Below are 14,900 nucleotides of genomic sequence, written 5' to 3' on the forward strand. Positions count from 1 at the left end.
CCGGATCGAAATCACGACCCACTGAGAGGTCCGACGAGAAACTCAGTGGGCTGTGTCTATGGGTTAGTTCGCTCGTCGACGATTTCGACGAGGACGGTGACCGGTGATTGAGAAGTTTTTTTTTGCCCTTGTAGGCAGACCAGCGTACGGCCCACCTAATGGTGAGTGGTTACCGTCACCCATGGACTTCAGCCAGGGGCCGAGTCTAAAATCACCGAGATTGGAGCGCCGGCGTACTCACATCCAGCGATGCGACTGTGTCGATGTTCGAATCCAATAGATAGAACAAGAATAGACTGATAGAATAGAATACTGCATAGTATCGCTGCGATATGTGATTTTTGGGAGCGGGAAGATTTTAATTTCGATGCGGTCAGTCTGAGCTATGACCAGCGATGTAAATAGCCTCGTCTTCGCTTTGATGGAGATGCCTTCAGCTGTCTAGTTGTCTTTAGTGACCCACGAACGATGCTTACGCGAGGTACAAATTTCTTGTATTCTGTGTTACAGCTTTGAAATCCCAGCTGGACATGAGTCCCGGAAATCGTTAGGCTTGTGTTTCAAAACCACGACACGAATTAGTGAAGGTAAGGTCAGGAGAGACAGTTAAGAAAGTAACGATGGCATTTAACTGACCTTAGATTAATATCCGTTTTCGCTCAAGATAATATCGGGTAAAACAACAATACAATAACTAAACTTTCCATGGAATAGTTTGATGATAGCAATCATAATAATGTAAACGTTTTTGTATTAAGCAAACAATCAAACGACAAAAACAAAACAAAAACACGGTATTGTCGCAGAAAGAAAATTACTTTGATATTGAATTCGACAATCGTGTCAATGGCATCGGAGCTAAATAAATTGGTGTGGCTCTCAAAGTTTATTGTGCATACGTGTACTTGCGGGCCACGTAGCAAGAATGAGTGACGATAGATGGATTTCTCGGCTTAATACCATCATCTCGTTTTTACCATCGCACCACCTGCTACCGGAGTAGAGTTCATCCATACTACCTGGAGCCACTGCGGTCATCCACAGTGCGTTTCCAGAGATCTTTTTTGCCACGTACCATCCGGCTTTGGAATGAGTACCCCTCTACGGTGTTTCCCGAGCGCTATGACATATCCTTCTTCAAACGAGGCTTCTGGAGATTATTAAACGGTAGGCAGCGACTTGGCTCTGCCCTTGGCTTTGCTGACGTCCATGAGCGACGTTAACCAATTACCATCAGGTGGGCCGTATGCTCGTCTGCCTATACGGCAAAAAAAAGTAATACTCAGGTTATCGGGGAAAAGTCAAGGGCGGTCTGACGGGTTGCCGTACCGAGACGGCCGACGTTTCAGAGCCTTCGATTCGCCTCGAAGACTCCGTCGGCCGGGCGTCCTTGGGGTGAGCTACGTCGTCTGGTTGTAGTGTTGACCGCGGTAACCCCCTTACCTGACTCGGTTCTGACCTCGGAGGAAATTTGACGCTTGGGCGAAGAGTGCAGGGGAGTCGTTTAGTGGGTAGGGCCCTGAAAAGGGTCCTTAGGCCCACGCGGTCTCGCAGTTGCGGACCAGTCCCACATACCCCGGGCGCCCCCTAGGCGCGGAGACCTCGTAGGAGGTTCGGCCCCCGCCCGAAAAAAAAGGCTTTCGGGGAAATAGAAAAAGAAGGAGACCTAGAAGCAGATGGGCTGACGACATTTTAAGGACGGCTGGTAAACTATGGATGGAAAAAGCCACAGATAGAGACTACTGGGTATCTTTGGAGGAGGCCTTTAATCTCAAATAGAGGGGTTCACGCTAATTTAAAATCTAAATATAAAACAAAGTAATTAAATAAAAATAATAAAATAATACTAAAAAAAGATTATGTAAAATGTTTTATTTATTTATTTATTAGGGATGCAATAAAAAGCTTTTATTAATTAATTTTTTTATTTATACCAATCGGATAAAGGGGCAAGTAATTTGCAAGTGGGGGTGCAAATATTTAATAGTTTAGTGCCAGTGGCTATACGGACGAGCGTACTGATGTATTGGCATCGAGTGCGCTCGTGCCGGATTTCAGATCAAACTGAATTTTTAATCCAAATACAGACATAGCACGCGACGTCGTTTACGAGAATTTTCTTGGTACCTACTGAAGCTATATAAACTGCAAACCAGTACACGGATTTATGAACGAAATACCAGAGGAAGAGATAGCCAATGAAGCGGAAAACTCAACCAAATTCAGTAAAAAAAAAAATGGAAAAGTAAATATAATATAAAAAAAAAATCAATTTCCAATAAGTGTGCTTAGTGCGAGTTTTTTATCGCTCTGGATAGCGTTTTTTTTTTTTTTGTTCCTGCCTAAGCTGATAGCCTTGAGAGGCTATGTCAGCGTAACCCTAACTTTTGTAGGTGAGCTCACGGGGCTCTAACCTGACGATGTTGCTAACACGAACCCTAGCAAGAGCCGTGCTTCGCAGAATCTACCACCGGATCGGAAACGCGACCCACTGAGAAGATCCGGCGAGAAACTCAGTGGGCTGTGTCTGAGAGTTAATTTACTCGTCGAGCCCTTCGTCGCAAGCGACGGGTTCGACGAGAACGGTGACCGGTGCTTGGAGTACCTAGAAGCACCGTTAGTGGATCGGGAGGATCCGAGATGACGTGTTTTGGGCGACGTCGACTGCTTTCCATTCTGTCCGCAGGATCGGGAATGTAGTTACCGGAGGCCACGATGAGAGGGTTCTCGTGTCGTGCCGCTTTATCGAAGTGGCGCATGGACGCCGACTGAAGATACTTACTGATGGACTCTAAGTCCAGGTCGTCATGGAGGTCGACGTTCCTGACGAACCACGGGGCTCCGACGGCTATCCTGCAAAAACGGGATTGAATGATTTGGAATGATTTTAAGTGTATGCGGGCCGCGTGAGCGAACACTACACTTGCATAGGTCATGACGGGGCGTATGCAAGTTTTGTAGAGTGTCACCTTATTTTTTTTTTATTTTTTTTTTTATTTTTTATTGCTTAGATGGTTGGACGAGCTCACAGCCCACCTGGTGTTAAGTGGTTACTGGAGCCCATAGACATCTACAACGTAAATGCGCCACCCACCTTGAGATATAAGTTGTAAGGTCTCAGTATAGTTACAACGGCTGCCCCACCCTTCAAACCGAAACGCATTACTGCTTCACGGCAGAAATAGGCAGGGCGGTGGTACCTACCCGCGCGGACTCACAACAGGTCCTACCACCAGTAATTACGCAAATTATAATTTTGCGGGTTTCACTTTTATTACACGATGTTATTCCTTCACCGTGGAAGTCAATCGTGAACATTTGTTGAGTACGTATTTCATTAGAAAAATTGGTACCCGCCTGCGGGATTCGAACACCGGTGCATCGCTTCAACACGAATGCTCCGGACGTCTTATCTTTTAGGCCACGACGACTTCAAACGACTTTCTAAGGGACATTTTACTTCGCCTACATATCATCGGGTAGAGACGTCCTAGAATGAAGGCGGCACGGTCGCGTACCGTCTTGATGTGGGGGCGGAATGTCATCCTACTGTCGAGGGTGACGCCTAAATATTTGACCTTCGGGGCCCACGGTATGGGCTGGTCGAACATCGTGATTGGGCGAACGGCGGGGGCGGAGGTGTTGACGCGCCTAGTCGGGAGGGGGCTCTCGATAGCGTAAAAGTTAGCTCTAATTTGTATGGTGTTGGAACGTTTGCCTACGTTTGCCGCTAGGGGGCGCCGTCCCAACTGCATACAAATGTGAGTTAACTTTTACTCTGTCGAGATCGTAAAAAAACTCGCACCAAGCACACTGTTTTCATTTCTCACACACGCAGAATTTGGATTCAACATGTGGGTCGTGCATTTTAGCTACTCCGAAATACTCCGAATGTGCTAAGCTAAGCATTAATACTTTTAAGTGGGTTTATTTTCTGTTCGTCGCAGCTTAAACCGTTCATTCGAGATCTCCGATTGTGAACACTGACATTTATCATCGGTATTCAGATTTGTCAAAATATTCCCGTGGATTTACCAGAAATTTACTGGTGGTAGGACGTCTTGTGAATCCGCACGAGTAGTTACCACCGCCATGCCTATTTTAGCCGTGAAGCAGTAACGCTTTTCGGTTTGAAGGGTGGGGCAGCCGTTGTACTATAACAAGTGAGACCTAAGTACTCATATCTCAAGATAGGTTGCGGCATTTACGTTGTAGATGTCTATGGGCTTCGGTAACCACTTAGAACCAGGTGGGCCGTAAGTTCGTCTACCCACCAAATCAATAAATAAATAAAACGCATTTCCTGACGATTCCGAAATAAAGAAATCAACGCAATGGATCGAGCCATTCTCGAATGTTCTGTCGTATGACATTACATGCTCGATAAAAAGAAAATTTGTAGTTGTGGATTCTGCGAAGCCCTGTTCTAGCTAGGGGCTGCGCTAGCAAATTTTCTCAGGTTAAGTTCGTGAGCTCACCTACCTGTCCGTAGCTGGAATAGCCCCTTAGGCTACCAGTAATTATTTTTTGTTCTACAGGAGAAAATCGCCGCATCCCTATCCACGCAGCGGGTGGGTTATGTGGGGGTTGAACCTCACTAAAAACTCCGCCACTCACAGCCGACGCCCTACCCTGGATCGGGCCGGAGTCCAGTCGGAGTTATTGAGACGGTGGGACAGGGTTTACGCAGAGCGTATTACATCCATCCCGACGTGCCCCAAGGCTATCAGTAATGAGGTATGAAAAAAAACTGACAGTGGTTTTCCTCTGCACAAACATACAATTAGCGCCATCTATACAAGCTACAACGCGTTCTGTATTCAATAAGTTTTAGAATATCGTTTCTGATTCCGACTATAGTTAATACAAAATATTTAAGATTACGACTGAATCATAGGTGAAATACACATGACTATGTCGTCAGCCTGCCATATAGGAGTATACATAAATTAAATTGATTTTTCAATCGAAATTAAAAGTAAAATGAGAGCAATCAATCAATATTTGAATCTCTGTAAAGTTTAAGTTGTTTGTTAAAAACAACTTAAACCGTATTATTTGGAAATGAGGTAGGACTATGATTTTTTTGACGCAGGAGCATGCCTATACTGTGTCTTGGATATTACTGGTTTATGTATTCACATATCTATCATTAAATTGTAGTTAAATGTATTTCACATGTTATTTATCACAAATATATTAATAAATACATACATATGTAAATTTTATTTATTGGCAGTCTATTTGTTTAATATAATTTACATAAGTATTTAATAGATGGCATGTTGTGTACGTCTATATTATGTCTAGTTTATTCTGGAATGAGATGAGCTGTAATTCTATGATTAAATCTAAGAAATATTTTGTTGAACCAACTCGCGCCATCTATCGCAAGTTATTTATTTATTTATTATTTATTTATACTTTATGCACAAAACAAAACTTGTACACAGGCGGACTTAATGCCATGGGCATTCTCTTCCAGTCGACCATAGGGTGGTGCAGAGATAATGCATGGTAGGTGCATTGACAAAAAAAAAATAACAAACAACAACAACAAAACAAAAAAAAGAACAAACTCAAAACAAAAATCTTCCTTAAAATAATATCTCAGTATTATAGAATACATATACTACAATTCAATATACCTATGTATAAAAATAGTAAAATACATACATACACATAATTACACACAATAATATACACATGAAAATACACAATTTAGTATTATAGTTAAGAATGGCTAAAAGTAAATATATATATATATATAATATAATAATAATAATTGAAAAATGAAATAAACTAGTTTGGAGATGATTCTTCCAGTTTTTTGTGGATGTGTTCGCGAACTTTGAGTTTAAAAGTAAAGCGATTGCTGATCATCCTGATTTCTTTGGGAAGCGAATTCCATAATATTATGGACTGCACAAAGAAAGAAGAATGTAAAAAATCTGAGCGATGGATAGGACATTGTAAGAGACGATTATGTGAAGAACGTAGAATTTTGTCATGGCTTGCGTTCAAGTATTTAAAATGCGATTTTAAGTAAGAGGGTGAAGAGGCAGAGTCCAAAAGAGAAAACAAGGTAGTAAGCGCTCTCTCCTCTCTACGCTGACGGATCGGTAACCATTTCAGACGAGTTCGATGCGCGGACACATGGTCATATTTTCTAAGATTGAAAACGAATCGAATGCAATTATTGAGAAGGCGGTCTAGTTTGTTGAGGAGATCTGCATTCAGGTCATAGTAACACACATCACCGTAGTCTACCATAGGGAAAATTAAAGTCTGCACAAGCATGGCCTTTACATTTGATGGTAGCATATTTTTTAGCCGATAGAGAGATCGCAAGGTCCTGATGACTTTTTGACTAATGGATGTTACTTGCGCTCTCCAACCAAGTGTAGTGTCAATGTGTAATCCAAGATTTTTCACGTTTCGGCTAAAGGGGATGATTATGTCATTGAAAACAACAGGCGGCAGCTTAAAATTACTGATCTTACTCATATTTCGATGGCTACCAACAATTAACGCCTGGCATTTGGTAGGATTCACCGCCAGACCAAACCTATCGGACCAATTTTTGATTGATTTTAAATCATTGTTTAGTTTGGTAATAGCATCCGATATGTGATCAACATCGGTTTGTGCGTACAGTTGTAGATCATCGGCGTAAAGATGAAATGCACACCGTAGCTCAGGGGTGAGAAAATTTATAAAAATTGAAAACAAGAGAGGAGAGAGGACACCGCCTTGTGGGACGCCAGATTCAAGATTACACCAGTTTGATGAGAGTTCGTCATTACGAACAGATTGCTGACGTCCCTGAAGATAGGAAGAGAACCAATCCAACGCCCCTTTTGAGACGTTGAGATGAGAGAGGATGGAAAGAAGGATATCGTGACAAACGGTATTAAACGCGTTTGAGAAATCAACCAAAACTAGTATAGTGATTTTGGATTCTTCCAAGCCCACCCTGATATCACCTGTCACTTTCAGAAGCGCGGAAATGGTGCTGTGGCCTGGTCTAAACCCAGATTGAAAAGGGCTAATTAGGGAATTATTAAATATAAATCGAGAAAGCTGCTTATGGACACAGATCTCGAGCACTTTGGATAGGAAGGGTAAGATTGAAATTGGGCGAAAGTGATTAGAAACAGAAGGGTCAGGAATTTTAGGTAGGGCACGAACATAAGCTCTGCGCCATAGGAAAGGAAACTCTCCAGAGTCAAGAGAGAAGTTAATAATATGATAAATTGCAGGTAGGAGACAGTCTAGGATAGTTATAATCATGCGGCGACATATGTTGTCATATCCCACCGCATTAGATTTAATGGAAAGTATCACTTTTCTTATCTCAGAGGGGGCAACTGGAAAGAGCTGAAAGGGGACAACATCTGGACGCCTTAGGCCAGACAAATAAGCTAACGTTTGATTTTTAGTTAAGGGATCTATCACGGAGGATGTGGAGAAGTGTCGGTTGAGATCATCTAATTGAATAATATTTGGAATGTCCAAACGTCGCGATCTGCCGATACCCAAAGTTCCGAGAAATTTCCAAACATCGGCAGGAGAAGAAGAAGCGATATTATCCAGAATGTGGCGGCGCTTGGCATTGCGTATCATTTGATTACACCTATTCCTAGCAGACTTAAAAAGGACCCAATTATCTTCGATGCGATTCTTTTTGTATTTTCGAAAAGCGCGATCTCTGCGACGCATGGCCATCTTAACTCCTTCAGTCATCCACGGTGCAGGCGTTCGTTTCAGTTTTACTTTTCTAATTGGGGCATGGATATCGTATAATTTGATTACGATATTATTGAAAATTTCGACTTTGTGATCAACTGATGCAGCATCTACTAGGGGATCCCAGTTTATCTCGGCTGCATCATTTCTGAGTTTTTCAAGATCCATGCGAGCAAAGCAGCGCCTGTGCAGGGTCTTGGGAATAGGTTTTGGGGATTTAAGGATATAGGTAAGAAAAATTAGGTCATGATGAGAGAACCCTGGAGCAGAATGTTGACCATGAGAGGAAACTAAGGAAGGATTCGAGGTAAGGATTAAATCGAGCCAGGTGTCTTCACCGACGGTATTTAGGTGCGTAGCTTGTAGTTGCATTAGATGAAGAGTAGCTGATTCAATGATTTGAAGAAGCTTCTGGGATCTAGGGGAATTACCAGAAAGGATATTTGTGTTGAAGTCACCCATGATGATAAGATGTGCGTACTCAGAGCCCAAAGATTCTAATACTGTTTCGAACTCAGTAAAGTAATCAATATTAGGGGGACAATAGGTGACACCAATTACAGTTTTTACTCTCTTAACACAAACCTCAAGAAAAAGAAACTCCGCACTAGAGTTGGTAGAAGAAGAAGACAATATTTTATATGGAAACGTGCTGCGGAGATAAATGGCCACACCACCTCCTCTACCGACCGTTCTATCATTACGGATAAGAATAAAACCTGGGAGAGAGAAAGAGGTCGACAGGAGAGTAGGCTTGAGCCACGTTTCGGATATCAGGATGACGTCGACGTTGGTATTGTAAAATGTATGATACAGTTCGCTATAATGACTGGCTACACTCTGTGCATTGATGTGGCATACGTTGAACTGGCAGCCAGATTTGTGGTCAAAAGTATGTCGTAAGAAGTCACCCAGGGTGTCGGTGGCTGAACCAAAACTTTCCTCTCCAGAAGACGTACTGGATTCGTTTGCAGAAAAAAAAGAATCATCATCAGTATCTGATACACCTGATACAAAAGACATAAATAATAAAATTAGAAGAAAAACAAAAAAAAATAAAAAAAAATGTGTCTATGTGTAAAACAAACTAATCTATATAAATAAACTAATCTATACAAATATATACTAATCTATATTAATATATACTAATCTATATTAATATATACTAATCTATATAAAACTAATCTATAAAAAAAAAAAAAAAACTATCTAAAAATATTATAAATAACAATTTGGTAAGATACAATCTATATGCATTAAAAACCAAAGAGAGAAAAAAAAAATATTAATAACAAACAAAAATGAATAAAGCGTATATCTCAACACCACCTGCCAGCTAACACCAATATAAAATATAGAAGATGTAAATTAAATTCAGTGAACATCAAGAAACATTTAGAAAGCATTACAAAATATAAACAAAATCCAAAACACAAAACAATAGAACAACTACACTACGTCTGGTACGTTTAAGTAGTCTGTAACTGATTTTATACCAAAATACGAATGTTTTAAACTGTGTCATTAACCACCAACTTCATTGGACTGAATGAAAACAGAACAAATAACAATAAAATTATTGGAATAGAACTTAATTTATATAAACTTAAAACTACTTACCTAAAAGTAATATACAGATACTACAGAAAAAAAAGAAAAACAAAAAAAAAAGATGAAATAAATGACATAATAAAAATACACACACACTTTTACTACATCGGTATGGTAATTTTCGAGTTGCCTATCAAAAGAACATTAAAGCACCATTACTTCCGAATTTTATGTTTTAGATTTCCTGCCTCATCACTCTTTCCACTCACATGAGATGCCACTGAAGCTTTTGGAAACTTCAACAGCAAAGGGCTCAGCTCTTCCATAGCTGTTACCTTATGACGTGTTCCATTAGTTGTCTTGATAACTATGATTCCATCCTGGGTCCAGCAGGATCGCATTCCGAAGTGAGCTCTTGCCTTGATAAATATGGACTGCCTGGGCTTTGTCAAAAACTCCTTCAATGAGTAAGTTAATGGTTTAGAAGTCGTCGTGGCCTAAAGGATAAGACGTCCGGTGCATTCGTATGAAGCGATGCACCGGTGTTCGAATCCCGCAGGCGGGTACCAATTTTTCTAATGAAATACGTACTCAACAAATGTTAACGATTGACTTCCACGGTGAAGGAATAACATCGTGTAATAAAAATGAAACCCGCAAAATTATAATTTGCGTAATTACTGATGGTAGGACCTCTTGGGAGTCCACACGGGTAGGTACCACCACCCCGCCTATTTCCGCCGTGAAGCAGTAATGCGTTTCGGTTCGAAGGGTGGGGTAGCCGTTGTAACTATACTGAGACCTTAGAACTTATATCTCGAGGTGGGTAGCGCATTTACGTTGTAGGTGTCTATGGGCTCCAGTAACCACTTAACATCAGGTGGGCTGTGAGCTCGTCCACCAATCTAAGCAATTAAAAAAAAAAAAATTAAAACTAGCCACTAGCTAGAATGCTTCCCGGATTTACCGTCAATATTTTGTACAAAGCTTCGATAATTCGATAAAGCGACGAATTTGACACAAACAAATAATCACATTTAGTGAGTACGTAATTTATTGGTCGCGTTCTTGGAGATAAGTTGTTGTGTAATGCTAAGCGGTCACATGATCCGTTTTGCATGGTCCATGAGGCATGATCCCGAAGCTATTGAGTTGGTTGTTGCGTCCTGACGTAGAATGAGGAGATGGGAAGGACCCGATAACCAATTGGCATATTTTGGTTAATGCCACCACTCTGACTATTTCCGTAGGTATCGTACAAGCTCTTTAAGGGGGCTCCAGCTGAGATTGGGTTTTTTTTAACCCTGCCTATGCTAGTAACCTCGAGGGGCTATTCCAGATTCACCGAATTAGTGGGTGAGATCACGGGGCTCAAAACTGATGTTGTTGCTAACACTAACTCTAGCAAGAGAAGTGCTTCGCAGAATCTACCACCGGATCGGAAACGCGACCCATTGAGAAGATCCGGCGAGAAACACAGTGGGCGAAGATTAGGATTGGCTTTCTCTGAGCATCAAAACCAGCAGACTTAGATCGTCCCCACGGTAATTATTGGTAGGTTATATTTTGAAGTCGTATTGCTTAAACGGACGAATGAGTTTCCCGAGAACCCACTCTTATCAGAATACTAGCTGTACCTGTCCGCTTCGCTGGGCATTAAAAATTAACATTATTATTTCTCACCCCCACAAAGATTTTCATCATTAACGCCCCCGCAACTGGTGTAGGGAGTCCAACACTCATATAAATATTAGACTATCCATTAAGTACATGTATTTTCTACATGGATACCAACTTTCAAGTCAACCGGATGCATGGTTCAGTAGTTATAACGGAACATCCGTAAAAACCACTGTAGATTTATATATTAGTATAGAAGTATAGATTTATGTTATCGAATACCTTGAGACATGAGGTCTAAGGTCTCACCTGTATATATAGACTGTTCCACACTTTCAAACGGTTACGTATTCGCCGCGCTGTAGAAATAAGCGAGATGGGAGTTTACATACCTACGTGGTTTTAAAATACCCTCCAATATTACATAGTAATTATGCAAATAATTTTCTTTGCGAGTTTGATAATTAATTTAATTTGACAACATTTTAATTTATTCCACCGCGGAATACAATATTATTTGATTAGAAAAATGAAACCCGCCTGTGGGTTTCGAACTCGGGTCCATACAGTTGTAAGACGGAGTTCATTACAGTCACACCGAGCGCCTTATCTTCTAGGCCGCGACGGTTTTTCTTTTGAATGCAGATAACGAGATCACATTAAATAATTCATCAGTGATTTCCTCTATACATAAGTTCAAAAAAAAAAAAAGAAAAAAAAAACGTTCAACATTTTGCGACCATGGCTAAACACATACGAGATTAGATACACAGATTCCGAATATGAAATAAATGTGATTAATAAATGCATTGGCTCGGATTTAAGGCCCGAGATTTAATCGGGATCACTCACAACTAGCCGAATAGAATAACCTTGATAGAATTGAATTCTTCTTTTTATTACTTAGATGGGTGGACGACCTCACAGTCCACCTGGTATTAAGTGGTTACTGGAGCCCATAGACATCAACAACGTAAATGCGCCACCCACCTTGAGATATAAGTTCTAAGGTACCCCCCAAACCGAAACGCATTACTGCTTCACGGCAGAAATAGGCAAGGCGGTGGTACCTATCCGGGCGGACTCACACGAGGTCCTACCAACAGTAATTACGCAAATTATAATTTTGCGGGTCCTTCACCGTGGAAGTCAATCGTGAACATTTGATAAGTACGTATTTCATTAGAAAAATTGGTACCCGCCTGCGGGATTCGAACACCGTTGTATCGCTCGATACGAATGCACCGGACGTCTTATCCTTTAGGCCACGACGACTTCGTAAATTCTCTCTGTCTATCCATCCCCCTGCTAAAAGTCGTCACGTTACACTCAAGTACACAATAACTCGAGGAGTATATAACAAGTCGATAGCGCGCATTCTCGCAGTAGCGCATTCATTCATACCTGCACTATTGCACAATTCAGTCGCGCGCGTGTTAACTGAAGGGACGTTTTGTGAGTGTGTTCTGTGTTTACGGTGCATTTGCGTTGTGCAATTTAAAAAAAAAAAACAAAAAACAAAAACTAAGTAAGTATGTCTTTGATTTTTAGAAAAAAAAAAAAAAATTGTCTTTGGAAATTTTTCGGAACAAACTTCGTTCTCTCGGATTAGCGCGCGAATAAATGTGATTTACACACGTAGTTGAACATCAAAAATCGCGTTAATTTTTGTTTATTATCTATATCTATATCTATACTAATACTAATAATATTATAAAGAGGAAAGATTTGTTTGTTTGTTTGTTTCGAATAGGCTCCGAAACTACTGGACCGATTTGAAAAATTCTTTTTCGATTAGAAGCCGACATTGTCCCTGATGAACATAGGCTACTTTTTTTAAATTTTATTTTATTTAATTTTTTTGGTTTCATGTGTGTTTTAATGTTTCCGAAGCGAAGCGAGGGCGGGTCGCTAGTGTTTTAATATAGAAATTACAAAAAAAAAACAATTTCCAATTTACTCCCATTTCTCTCATACATTCAGAATTTGGATCAAGTTTATCTATTATGCATTTTAAACTACACCGAATGTCAGTAACCTCTGGTCGCCTAATTTACTTTAAAACAATGCAATTATTTTTTTCGCCTATTAGATAATCAATGTCGCTTCATATTTTAGATTCACTTTGTGATAGATTTATCAGATCTAGTTATTTTATTTGGATTTTTGACAAGCTGTAGACTTCATTAAAACTGCTTTTGAGACTTAATCTAGCGTTTTTTGTTGTCATTATTTACGACTGATGGTCACATTGTCCGCGACCACGGAAACTATAAGTTAACAAAACGTCCCAAATAATATAGTGACAATATAACACGCAAGATAAAATCATAAAAACAATTTTGCCTCCGAATTGCTTTCTCGTAAAGTCCGAAAAAAAAAAAACTGCTACCAAAATGCAGACACTAAAGCTAAAAACACTAAGCGTACTAAATAAAACAAAGTTAAACGAACAGAATAAGAGAAAAAAAGTAGCGCATTACTTTATCATTGTCAATTTATATGTTAAGTTTGTTAATTCTTGAGTTTTATTTCTAAACCTGAACTCGCAATGCGGTTTTCTAGTAGAAAAATTCAGTTTTATTTATATAATATTCAATATTCAACGGCTTGCAGTTACTATTGTCTCCGGTATTATGTGCACGCAAAATGAAATTTGCATTTGTATACTTTTTTTGGAGATTCAATTAGACATATTTTTTCTGTATTTGAACACAATAAAAAAAAATAATTATAGAAACTGTAAAAAAAGTATTTAAAAAGTTTACTAGTATTTATTGTCTTTTTTGAAGTTTGTCTTAAAACACCGAATTTAAATACAGACTGCGGCTAAAGACACAAAACAAATCGTATTGAAGATATAGTGGATATCATTTAATATTCTGCTAAATTACAAAATATGCGGCAGAGCTATCACTGTTGTCTTTAAAAAAACTAGAATGATGTAACAGTAAATCTCTTTATGTTTGTAAATATAATAATATATGCCGCGAATATAGAAACCGTGAATAATGAAAAGCATCTTGACAAAGGATATTCGGTTGGGTACCTACATATTGGAATCGTTTCTATCAATATGTATGCACCGACGTAGCTACTGATTAGATCCGCGTATAAAGAAATCGTTAGCCGCGAAAACAGCAATTGGGTCGCATTTTTTTAATCCGCGAATTGTGTAAACGCGAGCGAATGAAGCCGAATAAGGAGCTCTTACAGTATTTTCTTCCCGCTTTTTAATTCAACGTCGCCATTTTGATTCACATGCTTATCTCACAACTAAAATGTACATATATATAAATACGATGCAACATTTTTGAATACAATTTACATAGAGATAACGTAATTATTTATAACATTATATTTATTCGACTTTAAAAATGGTAAAGTCAAAGTAAATACTTTGAAAATTCTTCGAATGGCTTCGCATAGCTTGTTTTTGGATATCAAAAACATATTTAGTGATTTATTCCTACAAACACGTCTCTCGATAGTATATAATCGCAGTAAAATATAATTAATTATTTAAAACGAAATGATAAATTAGCTTTTCCGTAATTCGCAAAAATTAAAAAAATAAATAAAGATCTTTACTTATATTTAACTAATTATCAAGTTCCTGAATATGAATCCCGATGAATATGCAGCACGAAATAACGATTTTATTTTTAAAACACGGAGATCATTAAAAGATTATTGTTACATTCAAATTATATGACATTTAAATTCAATAATTCAAACATTCAAATTAATCTAATCATTTTCCTACTATTATTTTAATTATTGAGCTTTGTCGTCTAGTATCGAAAGCTTTTCGAAAGCCTAGACGGGTTTACGGGCTCAGAATTCACTTGGTATTAAGTGGTGATCGGAGATGATAGACGTAAAAAATATAAATGCAGTCACCCACTTTGTGACGCATTACTGCTTCACGGCAGAAATAGGCAGTGTGTTGGTGCCTATCCGGGCGAGCTCACAGCATT

At 39.3% G+C, this 14,900-nt stretch overlaps 1 protein-coding gene and 1 long non-coding RNA gene across 3 annotated transcripts in view; both read left to right on the plus strand.

The window, feature by feature from the left end:
* The first annotated feature begins 9,221 nt into the window (after positions 1-9,221).
* Positions 9,222-9,755, plus strand: LOC110386658 (uncharacterized). The gene is made up of 2 exons (XR_009976825.1): positions 9,222-9,469; positions 9,540-9,755. It is a non-coding gene; the product is annotated as an uncharacterized LOC110386658 (long non-coding RNA).
* A 2,299-nt stretch (positions 9,756-12,054) lies between these two features.
* Ebony (ebony protein) overlaps positions 12,055-14,900 on the plus strand; it is a 71,519-nt gene continuing 68,673 nt past the window's right edge. The window contains exon 1 of one of the 2 annotated variants that reach the window (XM_038020524.2): positions 12,055-12,448. The gene's annotated coding sequence lies outside the window, so the exon portion shown is untranslated. 2 annotated transcript variants of the gene reach the window in all.

This window comes from Bombyx mori, chromosome 26, assembly GCF_030269925.1.
Source record: "Bombyx mori chromosome 26, ASM3026992v2".
Taxonomy (NCBI): Eukaryota; Metazoa; Arthropoda; class Insecta; order Lepidoptera; family Bombycidae; genus Bombyx; species Bombyx mori.